Genomic DNA, 12,180 nt, shown 5'->3' on the forward strand with positions numbered 1-12,180 from the left:
ACTTGGAAATTGGGGGTGATGATATCAGAGGGTTACCTACTCTTCATTTCCTCATTCTTCTCGAGGTTTAACTTGAGTTTAGACCAGGTTAGAGGTAACAGTCAGGGATTGAAAATAGAGTAAAGATAATTTTCAGAAATATATCTCAATTTATTTTCAAGTCTCTTCTCCTTTCCAGCCCCCCACCAAAGAAATCTTTATTTAATACAGAGGACTGTGGGCTGACTTTTCTCATATTTTTCTCAAAGCCATTATTGAGATCAAATCTCTTGAACATTTGTTAAGCCCTGACTTTTGAAAATCAAGGATTATTATTATGATGATCATTATCATTTTGCTGTTTTGTTGTTTCAGACCCACTGAGCAGCGAAACAGGGCAATGTTCATACTTATAATAAAGAATGCTGGCGCCGGGGCTGTAGCCCAGTGGCAGAGCACTTGCCTGACATGTGTGAGGCACTGGGTTTGATCCTTAGCACCACATAAAAATAAAACAAATAAAGTCAAGCTGTCTACCTACAACTACAAAAAAAAATTTTTTAAAAAGAATGCCAAGATTGGCAAACATATTGGCTATTGTATATTTCCATGTTTACCCACTATCCTCACAGGTACCTGACCCACTTACTAAGTCTATACACAAACATCCTCAGCACCAGAGTGGTTTTCCTCCCAGAAAGCCCACCCAGTCTCTGGATGACTCTATAGGAACTTATTTGTTACAATGGCCTGAAATCTGTCTCTGTAAAACTTTCACAGGTACAGACCCATTTCCTGAGAATATTAAACCAAGGAGAAAGAGAAATGCTCATTCACTCCCATAGTGTGGCTCCTCCTCAGGCCTCCCTCAGGTATCCTCCTCTGTCCACCACTAATAAACACAAAACAGAATTCCAGACTAGTGTGCACAACAGGAAGTCAACTTTTTGGAGTTGCGGTTTTCTGCAGCTCTCCTGCCATCCAAAGTATGCCAACCAACTCTTGATCAGTAAGCTTTGTCTTCCATGGAAGGAGTTGTAGCCCAGTGACCATGTTTGAGGAAGTTGTACACTGATGAGTGCAATTCAAAACCCTGTGCAGGTCATTAGTAGGAACCTCTGCAGGCTCTGCAGCCTGGCTTTGCCGGAATCTCCAGCCTCAGCTCACACTCCACCCTCTCTGTGCCTTCTCCATCCTGCACACCTGCCTTGGACTTCTTTCCATTTCTCATTGTTGTGCATCCTCTTAATGTCAGGCATTTTCTCTGCCGTACCATCCTCAGAGATGATTTGGGTTTTCTTTGACTTGCATCACTTTCCTTCAAATGTTACTTCAAATCGTAAGTGCTTGGGGAAGTTTCCCCACATTTCCTTTCAAGATTCCTTGTCTCTCTTATTCAAAGGCCACTGATTTATACTTCTTTGTATGATTGTTTATTTCCCCCATTCTAACTCCATGGTTCTTTTCAACAACACATTTAGAAGCCTACAACTGCCAGTTGGTAGGAACTGCACAAATACCTGTTGAATGAATAGATGACTAAAAAGATCATACCTATATGTAAAGCAAGATCCAAGCCTGCTTATTTAGCTTGTCCTTCTCCACTCTCTCCTACCTCTTTTTATCTCTACACATTTCTTTTTCCTCTTTAATCAGTGCCTGCTTCGAGAAGCACTAGAATCAAATGGATAAATGTGAGCAGTTTTCTTTTTTCTCCCTTAAGGCCAATTACACGCCGTGGTGATGATTATCCCATAAAGATATCCAGACCTTGTTTAATGAGCAACATGAATCTTCAGGGAAATACTCTCTCCCAAGATTGGGGTCAAAGATTGCAAAGATGGGCTGCAAAAAAAAAAAAAAAAAAATCACAAAACCAGTGACAGTTCCCCCCCACCAAATGCCATTTATTCAGCTTTGTGATATTTACAGCGTATCTTGCCAATGTAATAACACACTAATTAATGAGGAAAATGACAACTCATTAGCCTATGAAATAGAGTATTCAAGTTGGTTACATGTACTCAAAAGTATATAATCACAACTCTACATTTGTTCATATTCTCTGTATGGAATGTAGGATATCTTCCAATTAGATGTCATTATAAATCCTTTGATATACAGTTTCCCTTCAGATTTAGTGTTCTAAAAGCATAAAACATACAAGATATAGCTTCATTTTTCATGGCAATCAGATATGTTAATTTGAACACCTAGACCAGACTTAAACAAATTCTTTATTTTTTTTTTTAATTTTTATGTGGTACTGAGGATGAAACCCAGTGCCTCACATGTGCTAGGCAATCACTCAACCACAGAGCTACCACCCAGCCCCCTGCCACAAATTCTTGATTAAACTTTTGTAAGTGGTGATGTTTTCTCGATACAATTTCTTTTCAACAACACATTTAGAAGCCCTACGAAGAGCAAATATTCAAGCTGTATTGTTTATTCTGACCAGTTGCCCCTTCAGAAAGATATTTTAGACATTCTGGTAGTATATTTTAAATGATGATCTTGTTATTTTGATCATAACAAAACATTTAAGACTGTAAGATGATGGCAATTTGGACATAAATATTTTACTATTTAACCGTTCCAAAGTGTGTTCCCACAGTTATAATTAAAACTGGTAAAGTTAAGGTGTAAAATGTATTTATAAAGAAATGATGTAAAGCTAAAAAATCATAATTTGCTTGAAATTAGGCAAAAGCAAAAAATAAATGAGCATGTATTTTATTTATGTTGTGAAATTTTGTTTATAACATAATCTGTATTACCAAGAATCCACATACCAATATTCATATGGAAAAATTCCCTGCAAATAATTCAGTTACACAAAAATGAATTGAAAAAGCATAAAATCACTATCTAACACATTGATCACTCTTAATCTTTGCCTAATACTATTTATTTTGATAGTTTATATTATTGCTTAACAAAATGTGAAACTTACTATATTTTAAAAAATGGCAATTTGTCCCGTGATTTTGTTCAGTGATAATTTAAGGATACTATTGCAAATAAAATAATTGGACTTTAAAGTATGATTTTTGCTATTTCGATTTTTCCTAAGGTAATTTGTAAAGGCAGATTGTGATCCAACTGTAAATTTTGAGGGTCTGAATCCTGCATTCTTCTTTTATTGATTCTCCAATTTATTATGGGTCAGGAAAGAACAGGTAGTCAAAGTTAAAACAGAAATAGAGTCAATTTTTGAATGGGGAGACTAAAGAGGACACTGATAATCAAATGGGTGCATAAGTAATGCACTTCTGACACAGAAGCTCTAAATTGTTATTGTTTCTCACAGTTATTTGCTCACAACTTTCATTTTGAAAAAATGTGAATTTGTGCAGTGAAAGTCCAATGTAATTAACATATTACAGGTATTTGGATGACCTCTCTGTGGCAAATAATTGGCATCTACACAATTGAAAATAATAACCTTCTGTACTACCCTCAATTCTCATTAAAGTTGGGATTTTTTTTTTCTATAGAAGTTTGTCTTTGAAACACACTTCCTGTTTGATTTCCATTTTGAAAACTGTTCAGTGCTTTTAACTACATTCTCTTAGGTAGAAATACATTTCAACAAACAGGTATGGTCCCAGCTATTCTACCTGGTATACTGACTGAATAGCAATTTAAATGCTAAGGTTGTATCAAGTGAAATAAATACTACTTGTGCTTGTTTTGAACCCTGAAACATTAAAATGCAGGTACAACATAGAAGATCGGTTGTTTTCTTTATACTTTTTACACTGACCTTTTGACTGAAGAAGTCATAAGGGAAAATAAACTAAGGGCCTGCCTGATTGCTTAAAGAAAGAAAGTCTCTCATCAAATCTAAATTATATGAACTTGGGTATATATTTTCCACAATTGCATTATTTCCAACTCAGGTGATACCAAGTAGTTTTATTTCTTCCTCTGCTTCTTTGTTTTTTGTTTGTTTGGCTGTTTTTTGTTTTTTTTTAACCATTCCTAACAGGAATAGGAGACAATAATAACAGTAACTACCCCAGATACAACTGGACACCCCTTAACCTTAAGAACTATGGAGAAAATGCATTCCCCATCCCTCCAATCACAGCTCCCATTGAGCCTGCTTAGCAAACTCTCAAGGCGGAATGTAAGACCATGAGCCTCCAGGACAGTGGAACTTTTGGAACAGGTGGGGACAGAGAGAGTCATTCCTTAATTTGTTATGTAATTCATAAAAAAAAAAAAAAACCTATGCATCCAACTCTGAGATAGAAATTTCTGAGTGATATGGAAATTGCAAAGTTTTATAAAGAAATTGCCCTCTTATTTCCCAGGGAGCCTGTATCTTTTCACATTACCAACAGCAATGTGTGTGTGAATGGTCCACCGGTATCTCTGCTTCCCTGAAACCATGGGTATTGTGACTATTGTTCATTTTAGTTGTTCCCATAGGTATGTAATGGTGTCTTCTTGTGATTTTGAATTTCCCAAGGATGTTCAATACCTCTTAATGTGCTTATTTTCCATCTGTAAAGCCTGTTCAGTGAAATATCTCTTCATGTTTTTTGCCAGTTTCAATTTTGAAAACTGTTGAATGTTGAGTGTTCTTTATATATTTTAGATACTAGTCTTTTGTCAAGTATATGTTTTAAAAATATTTTCACCCTCTCCATAGCTTATTTTTTCTTCCTCTTAACAGGGTCTGGGTCTTTGCAGACCAATGTTTTTAATTTGATATTACCAATTTTTCATTTTATGGATAGTGCTTTTGGTATCAAATTTAAGAAATCTTTTATTAGTCCTAGATCCCAAAGATTCTCTATGTATTTTTCTCAATCTTTCATAGTTTTTTTTTCACCTGCAGTTGTCTAGTAAGTAGTTCCAGAATTTTTAGTTAAGAAAGTGATCTTTTCTTTATTGAATTACTTGTGCAACTTTGTCGAACATGAATTGGGCATGTTTTTTGTAAGTTTATTTCCAGGTTTGCTATTCTGTTCCATTGATACATGTCCATCCTTCTGACACTACTACACCATCTTGATTACCTTAGCTACATACTAAGTATAGAAATCGGGTGAGCTGATTATTCTTACCTTATTTATATTTTCCAAAATCATTCAGCTGAATTTAACTACTTTGCCTTTTTCACATAAATTTTAGAATAAACTTGTCTATGTCTAAAATAAAATCTTAACAGAAATATTTATTCCCCTCATGGATATGAATATAAAAACTTCAGAAATATAAATAGAATTCAGCTACATACACCACCACCAAGTGTGGTTTATTCCAAGAATGCAAGTTTGATTCAGTATTTGAAAAATCAATCATTATAACATATTAAAAACCAAAGAAGAAAAATTAAATCATCATATCAATCCTTGCCAAGAAGGTATTTGACAAAATTCCATACATAATTAAGGCATGGATCATTTTGAGTTTATCCTGTTTGTGGTATGGTCAGTTTCTTGAATACGCAGGTTTATGTTCCTTGCCAAATGGGGAAGTTTCTTGCTATTACTTCTTTAAGGATTTTTCATTTCACTTTTTTCCCTCTCCTTTGAAAATGGCAGGAATCAAAGTGTTAGATCTTCTGTTATAACCCCACAAGTTCCTGAGATTCTGTTCATTTTTTTCAGTCTACTTTCTCTCTTTTGTTCACATTGGGTCATTTTTATTGTTCAATCTTCCAGTTCACTGTTCTCCTTTCCTCTCCAATGTGTTACAGGGCCTATTTACTCAGTTTTCCATTTTGGTGGTTGTATCTTTCAATTCTAAAATTTACTTTTGGTTCTTCTTTATATATTTTATTTCTTGGCTGAGGCTTTCTTCTTTTTCTTTTTTATTTTTTGTTGTTGGTTCATAATAGTTATACATAATATTAGGATTCATTTTCACATAATTACAAATGTATGTCATATCATGTGCTCCAATTCAGTCCCCCATTCTTCCCCTTCTCCTCCTCTCTCCCCCTGTTCCCTTTTCTCTACTTTTCTTATCTTTCTATTTATTAACATTTTTTTCACTTGCTTCAACATATTCATAATTTCCATCTGAGCATTGTTATCATGGTTCCTTTAAAATATTTTTCAAATTGGTGCTATATTTGTTATCATCTTAGTGTTGGCATTACTTGATCATTTTCTTTCATTCAGTTGAAATCATTCTGGCTCTTGTTATGATGTTGAATTTTTTTAAGAGCGGGACATTTTTGCACTGAGATTCTGGATATCATTTTAACTAGTTTTCTTGTGTTTCTCTCTCTCTCTCCCTCACCCCCTCTCTTCTCTATCTCCCCTAACAAGGGCAGGAGGGGTCCTGCCTTGATACTCTAAGGTGGATATAGAAGTTCCTCATTCAGCCTCCATTTACCCCTGAGTGTGGGTGGGAAATCTTTATTACTGCCGGATTGAGAGTTTCTCCACTGACACTAGGTTGAGGGTGTCTCACTGTCATTGGATGATGCTGGGTGTTCTGACTCTTCACTACATCTCCTCTGATCCATGCCGAGTGTAAGAGGAAGGGGTGCTCCATTGTGGCTAGGTAAGGAATAGAAATCTAGGTTCCCCATCTGATTTCCACTGACACCACCAGGGATGATGGTGGAACTTCATTACTTGCTGAGGTGATGGCGGGATGAAAAGTCCTGCCTCACTGCTTGACTTTTGTTGATACCCTGGTGGGGACACAGGGAATGATTCACCATAGTTCAGTGAGTACATATATTTACGCTTCCACAATGACCTTGTTTGCATGGGTGGAAGTGGGGCCATAGTTTTCTCTGCAATATTTCATAGAGTAGAAAAGTCTGAATTTTTCTGTCTATGAGGCTTCCTCTTCCCTGGTTCTGTCTGTGCCAGTTGATATTTTCCATTTGTGAGCCTCTTCAGTTCCAAATATGGAATATACAATGCAAAAATGAAGCCTAGGGAACTCACTACTTCGTTGTTTCTTGAGTTCCTAGGTCCCTAGCTTGTCGTCTTCTCCCCACCTGTCAAGTCTTCTTCTTATGTAATATCCAGTGTTTTATTTGTACCAAGTAAAGGAAATAAGGACAAGTACTTTTACTCAGTCTTCTTGGAAGTAGAACTCAGTCAATAAGGTTTTCTGATTAATGTATTTTGATTAACAAATAAGCAACCCTAAATAGCTCAGAAAAAAACATGGACACACTCAAAATATATATCCAGAATCCTCTTATTCAAAAATTTATCCTATTACAGCTGAAAATCTTCTAAGGGCTCCCATGACCTTCAGAGTAAAACCAGAAATCTGTACAGTGGCTTACAGGGCCTTACATATTATCTACATGTCCTTGCCTCTTATTTCTACCCTTCACTTCATCTAATGCAGCCATTATGTTCCTGTCACATGTTAGGCCCATCCTCACCTCAGAACCATTGCACTTGCTCTTTTCACTGTTTTTGGAACACTCTCAATCCAGTTATCTTCATAGACAGCTCCTTTACATCCCGTAGATCTTCGCTTAAGTATTACTTTCTCAGGCTTTCCCCAACTGCCATATTTAATACTGCAACCCTCTGTTACTCCCTTTCCCTCAATGTTCCTCTTCTTACTTTATTTTCTCCATAGCAATTTCCCCTTCTAATATACTATAAAATTAACTAATTAATTTTGTTTGTTTTCTGTCTCTCCCCATTAAAATATGGCCTATATTTTATTTGAGCATAGAGTTTGTCTGCTGTTTCAATTCTGTATTGACCACATCAAGCACCATGCCCAACCTACAGTAAGTGCTCAGCATATATTTGCTAAATGAATAAAGTGACCTATGTTCCAGGCTCCATCAAGGAAGAAATATTTCATGACACATAGTAGCTCTAGTGGTCTGATGACAGCAACTCTAAGAACATAAGATGAACCTATTATGTGTTCCTTTTGAAGCATATGTACATAGATCCCTGTTCTAATGGTATACTACTCTATTACTTAGCTATTCTTTCTTCCTCCACTTCCTTCAGTCTTTCTTGTTCTTGAACTGCTACCAACTGTAAGTATTTTTCCCAGAATCTCCAGATTTTCTTAAAGGAGAATCTGATCAGGCAGTGTCTTATCATCAGGGCTTGTCTTGACAAAACTCTTAAAACCAATTATGCCATAGGCTAGTAGTCATGGAGCTCCCTTGGTTCAGTCATGGGTCAGGTGCTATATAGTCACCTTTGCTAGAAAGACTGCCTAACATGAACCTCTACGCAGCAGCTGGTGAACAAGACAGAAGATCAAAGAGGAATAGATTCTCTTCTAATGTGCTAGACCCATTGTAGGTTGTAGATTTGTAAAAAGAAAAAGAAATTATAGATTTAAAAAAATAAAATCTTCAAATATTTCCTTTGACAGTTACATCTACTCAAACGAGAAGCTACTGAGCTCACACCTTAGAAAACAGAAACAGAATCCTGGCTCAACACTTACCATACAGGATCCTTGTCCTCTCAGACATTCTGGCCAGGAAAGGACTTAGGTCCTTGAAGAAGTTAAGAATTTATGTAGTAAGTTTTCTCAGCAAACAGTTTGATTTAACTCAACTTTCATTTTTTAAAGAAAACTGAATTTCGATATAGAACAAGTAGAAGGGCTTTCCTCTTGGGTTTAACTGGTTGTCAGAAAAATGACAAAACCCTTTGCTTTGAAGCATATCCTGGAGGGACCCCACGAGACCCTTGAGAGTCCTAGCAGGTGGGGGGATTCTGCCTCAGATCTTAAGGCTCCACTACGGTAGTGCTTTTTTGAGTTTTCTTGGAAGTTTATAAAAACAAAAGAAAAATGTCAGACCAACTGCTGCCCAGCATGACAGGTAAAAGACAGCAGTTCTGAATCAGTGTGGATTTTGGATTTTTGGAAGGAATTATTTTCCTGGCCCTACTCAGGGAAAAGGTGTTTCCAACATACAGGGCAAAATTAAACTCATTGTGTAATCTCACGCTTTTTCTATGACAAGACAAATACATCATAAACAAACTATTCAGTGACAAGCAGCTTTCAAAACATAACAAAAAAGATGAGAAAAAAATAATATTAAGCCCATTTTCTTCCCTGGGAAATTTCTATCACAAACAGCTGTTTGTTATTACGTTGTTTGGTGAGCTTTTTCCCTCGTCTCAAGAGATGAAAGGGAAAAGTCATTATAACCAAACCATATAAAATGACTAAAGCCCAAAGACCAGTGGAATGATTTAATATGAGTATATTTAATTTTAGAGAAATGGGACCAATTTTAAATTTCAGCCAGCCCTTTGGTTTTCATTTTTCTTCAGAATCATTCTCTTTCCCTTATGGAGCACAAAGTATTGATTATTAAAGAAACCTTTTTCTACTTTTCATTGCACACTTCTGAGAGTAGAGCCCAAGAGTTTGCCTTTGGTTGGTGACACATAGGCAGGTGCTATTAAGCAAATGCACATGCAAATAGGGAAGCCTTTTCTGTTCTTCTACCTTGTATAACATTTCTTTGTAATTGAGTGAGTTTTTTAATTCCCCTGATTAGAGAACGACATTGCCCGAATTGAAAGAAAGTAGCATGTCTGAACTCGATGAATTATCTGCTGTTGAGAACAGAATGACAAGCGATTACCAGGCCTTTTTCATCTCCATTTGCCCAATTATCTTACTTGTCTAATTTTCCTGGATAGAAAATTAGGCCAATAAAGTTTTCAAGACAGAAATTTGCATCATTTTAGTGCAGCTAATATGGATAAAACAATAGCCAAGTAAAATAATCAGGACACAATGTCAACATTATGATACTGCTGTGCTAATGTGTTGTGTACTTTCTTCAGAGCTGGGTGAGCCAGGGTGAATCTGGCACAATCATTAATCAAAAGGCTTAAATGAGGTCAGGCCCCATGTTCTTGACTTTCCCCTTCTCTCTGACTCTAATGATACATCGGGGTCATAAATTCCTGAGAAATGAAACTCCAAGTTGGCCAGCAGCAAGCCTCAGAGAAGAATGCAACCCTGTCAACTGCTGCTAGTGAAGGACCTGAGACTTCTCTGACACAATGCAGCAGTGCAGATTTGAGGGGTCTGTACTAAACCCAAAGCTTCTTGAGGGCAGAGACTGTGACCATTTCCTCTTCATAACTTTAGTGCCTAGAACTGTGCCTGCCACATGGTAAGCCAACAATTAAATTTTGGCAAAGGTGAATACAGGTGGGAATAAATTATCTTTCCCACTCCACATATGCAATACTCAGCCTTCCCTTTGATATCTTCCTTCTATCAAGAAATGTTTACTTTATACAGCCAACATCTAACTTGAAGCACCAAATGTAAGTGGAGCACACTACCTGCCCCTTGTAGATACCATCTAACATTCACTATCTCCCCACAAAAAAAGCTAGTGTGCTTGCTCTCTCCATCTCTCCCAATACCTCCCACTATCAAGATTTGCTTTTTCAACTCCCAGCACCAGCTTCCTCTTTACCACATTTAATTCAACTCCCAAAGAAACAATGAAGACAAGAGAGATTCTGGGGATAGGGGAGAAGGAACTTGAAATTTTTCATTTTCTACTTTGAGGAACAAATCATCAGAAGAGGGGACTGAATTACGAGTCTTGAACTGTCCTGTGAACTCTTTGGTTTGAAGGCATGGATTTAAGACTGCCTGGTTGCTGTGGTGACTCCCTGTCCAACAGGAGGTTCTATGCCAGCCATGGAGCTAATCAGTTCTTAACCTTGGGTTCAAACACCAGTTGCTCAAGGCTAGAAAGTTATAGGCACAAGCTGATAATCATAATTGGGCTGCTCATACTGAATGTTCTGCATTGACAAACTAGTAATTTCTTTAGAATGATCTGACTGTTTTATCTGGCTACTTCTAAGCTTTCCTCTTGGTCTTTGGCATTCTACAGTTTAGTGATAAAATATCTAGGTTTGGATTTATTGGACTGAACCTGTGTGTTGGTTTATCCCATTTTTGGAAAATTCTCAGATATTTTGAATGTTGCAATTCTCCCATTATTTGTATTCTCTTCTTTAAGAACTTAAGTTAGATCTGCATAAAAATTCTTACTCTGTCCTCCAGGTCTCTTTAACATTTTTCCCCATTTTTTATCTTTGTCTCTTTATACTGCACATCACATGTAATTTCTTCAGTTTCTATTAGCAATTAGCTACTCTAACTTGTTTAATCTCAAACATTATATATACTTGTTTTATTTAATTTTTAATTTAGTATTTATATATTTATGTTATAAAATATATTTTTTAAACTTGGTTAATTTTGCTAATATACTCTCCCCTCTTCATATTTTTGATACAGAAGGTATTTTATTTGAAAAAATCAAATAGTTACACTTGCACCTTATAATTATATCTTGTTAGGTCTGTACCGAATTTAAAATAATGAATAAAATAAAACTTCATCTGTTCAATGTTTATAATATACTGGAGATGCAAAAATGATTATGACTAATAAAGTATACAAAGTTGAGAATCAGTTTATGTGATTTTGTAATATATAGGGAGGACAAAGAATTCACAAAATGCTATTGAAGAGCAGATCAAAGGAGATCTCATGACAACCATGATGTTTAAACTAAATCTCAAGGATGGGAATGACTGACCACATTAGGCAGAGGAAGTTAAATCACAGGGTCTTGAAAACATATTGCATGCTTGGGGAAGACCAGTAGTCCTGGGTGGTGGGTGCGTGGGAGACATTGTGAATTAGTAGAATTTGAAAGGTGTTTGAGATCAGGGCAAGGAACACACAAGATGCTTGGAGAAGTAGTTTGGCTCTTTACATCTAAATAAGTGCTTGTGAAATGATCATTCAAGAACCATAGTATATAAGAATCACCAGAGCTCTTAGTAAAGATTTCTAAACTCTAATAAAAGAAAAAAACCTACTGTCAGAATTATTGGAGTATGTGACTTATATTTGTATTCTTAATCAAATTTTTAGGTGATTGTTAATTCTCATTGAAGTTTTTTTAATTAATTAAAAAAAATTTTACACAAATGGAGCACAACTTTTCATTTCTCTAGTTGTATGTGATGTAGAGTAATGCCATTCATGCAATCATACCCATACATAGGGTAATAATGTCCATCTCATTCCACCATCTTCCCCTCTGCACACTCCCTCTCCTCTCTTTCCTCCCCTCTCCTTCCTCCTCTCTGCCCAATCCAAAGTTCCTCCATTATTCCCTTGCCCAACCCCCATTATGGATCAGCATTAGATTAACAG

This window comes from Marmota marmota, unplaced genomic scaffold (genome assembly GCF_001458135.2).
Source record: "Marmota marmota marmota unplaced genomic scaffold, marMar, whole genome shotgun sequence".
Taxonomy (NCBI): Eukaryota; Metazoa; Chordata; class Mammalia; order Rodentia; family Sciuridae; genus Marmota; species Marmota marmota.